The 2,500-nt window shown below is 43.0% G+C and overlaps 1 long non-coding RNA gene across 1 annotated transcript in view; it reads right to left on the bottom strand.

The window, feature by feature from the left end:
• LOC123520339 overlaps positions 1–2,500 on the bottom strand; it is a 49,783-nt gene that overhangs the window by 68 nt on the left and 47,215 nt on the right. The window contains exon 3 of the long non-coding RNA XR_006679238.1: positions 1–230. This exon is cut by the window's left edge and continues 68 nt beyond it. This is a non-coding gene — a long non-coding RNA (uncharacterized LOC123520339). The remainder of the gene's footprint in view (positions 231–2,500) is intronic.

Consider the following 2,500-nt stretch of genomic DNA (forward strand, 5'->3'; position numbering starts at 1 on the left):
TTTCCTTCTTCCGTCCACCTGACCCTCTCTCCCTCTCCCTCTCTCATCTCAAGCCCACAGAACCTACAGTATGTTTTACATACCACAGTCTACATATCCACTTCTCATAAATAAATTCCCCTCCAGCTCTTCCCTTCCTCGCCTCACAGAACCACACTTCCCGCTTGCCACAGTCGACGTATCCGGAAGCCAACATAATAAAAGTCTCTCCTCTCCAGTGTCGTCTGTCACTTTTCATCAGAAATGAGAGAGAAAAATGGAGAATAAATTATAATACAGTACAAGCTGGTAACCAAGTGACTTTGTTTCAAGATTGTTCTACAACCGAGGCACTCGCTACCAATGGTCGTTACTTGTTACTTTATTGTAGAACTTTTCGTTGAGTATCTAATGATTTACCAAATATCCTGAATATACTTCCCTCTCCTTATCATGTCTTTAACAGTGAGTGCAAATTAAAATAGAAGGAAAGACATGATAAGGAGAGGGAAAGTATATTTTAATTTGCATTCACAGTTAAAGTGAATTGACTCCTTTTGCTTTTCAAATTTAAGACATGATTGTTGGACGTGTGGACCTTCTGTTCCACTTTCTTCACGTCTGCATTCATCACGGCTCTCTTTTGTACTTTGTCTTGTCATATTTACTCTACCGCTCCAATTATTTTCTTTCATGATATTTTTGTTATACTTTTGTTACAATTTAATTTTTTCCTCTTCATCTCCATCCTAACCTTCATCGCACTACGAAAGTAATAAAAAAATGAACTAATTAATGTTCTATTTTTGTTTCCTTGCCAATGAAAAATTCAAAACACCAATTAATAATTTAGAATTTCCTGGACGGAGAGTGTGCGTGGAAAATGTTCTTATAATAAAAACTAAGTCGCAAAGCGTTTTCTTTCAACTCACAAGTGGCTGCAATTTTTATGAAGTTTATGAGTGCCTGAAGCAGAGCCAACACTGCCCCGCTTTCATCACGTGGCACTCCAGAAATCACCTGCAGTGCCGCCACCAAATCAGGTCAGGTGTCTCCCACGCCCCGAGCGGCACCTGGGGAGCGGGCGGCGGTCACCTTGGGTCGGCCTGCGCTATTAATCCTGACTGGCCCGTTTGAACCTTAATGGAGGACAGAATTGCCAATCAAAATATCAGCGGCACCGCGGACACTACCTGCTCTACGACCGCGCCTCGTCACCGCCGCCATCACCACCGCCACCACTCAGGTCACTCCCGGTTTGTTCTTGCCCTCACACGCTATAACAGCCGCCATTACTACGACGCTATTGCCTCTACGTTGTTTCCCGGGGAGAGAGAGAGAGAGAGAGAGATTCACTGCTGTGTATCCTTAATAACTATTACTTCCCATACACCCTACGACATCGCTGCCTCAATTCCACTCCCGCTTCGCCCCTTTCCCTGCCAGTGCATGTCGCTCACACGCCAGCCTGCATCCACCTCCCACAGCTTCCACACTCCCACGGAAACTGCCGCTGTCACCGTAAATAAACCGATTTCTCTTTAGCAACAATAATAATATGACCTGAGGAAAGGTGTCGTAACCTTATTCCTAGCTTTACTTAGAGCGTAGGTTGTCATTTTGTCTTCTAGTAGTTTAATTCCAGGTTCGTTTTCAGAACCACAAGTATGAGTTCAGGAAGTTATAAAGTTAAGTACTTCAACAGGATCTGAAGAGCAGCTGATGGCCAAGAATTTCGTTATAGTTGCGTATTGTCTTACGAAAATGTCTTACAATCGCGCATCTGAAAAAAAAAAATGTATGATCTAAAAAGTTGAATGTTACCGAGCAAACCTGGGTGTTGACAATTAAGGAATATGAAATCTACAATAAAAGGTATTTCTTTTTACACTACCGCTCAAAAGATGAAGTGAGCCGAAAAATATATAACGATGCAAGAACGAATAAATCCGATGAAACGGATACGATGGATTTGCCAAAAAAAAAAAAAAAGATAAAAGGCACACTTCACATGACCTTCAAAACATTTTTCCCTATTTTTTTCCTCTTTTTATGCTTTCCCTTGCGATTTCCGGGCAAAAAACACAAGGTGAGCTTCAGTTTCGTTTCACTTTCCCTGACGAGTGGCGAGGTTTGGTGTCCGAGAGGCCTCTCTGACACGCGAGCTTGTGAGGGAGGTGGGAGGTGGAACGGGTGGTTGCGACACCGTCTTTTCACTTTCGAATTACACGTCAGGGATTGAATCTCAGCGGAACGAGAGGTCGGTGAGGGCGTAGGTGTGGGTGTGGGTGTGGCGACACCTGTTGGGGGAGATTGCCGCTGGCAGGATATACATATTCCAACATGCAGTGCAGGATGACGGAACGAGGTAAAAGACGGAAAATATATGATGAAATCCTTGAACTGAATAATTGACTGAAGGTGACGCAAGCACAAATTAATCCAGCAAAGTACGTCAGGAAGATTTACATTTTTATATAACGATTACATTGTTATATAGCGAGTACTGAAACACATAGGA

The sequence above is a fragment of the Portunus trituberculatus genome, chromosome 46 (genome assembly GCF_017591435.1).
Source record: "Portunus trituberculatus isolate SZX2019 chromosome 46, ASM1759143v1, whole genome shotgun sequence".
NCBI lineage: Eukaryota > Metazoa > Arthropoda > Malacostraca > Decapoda > Portunidae > Portunus > Portunus trituberculatus.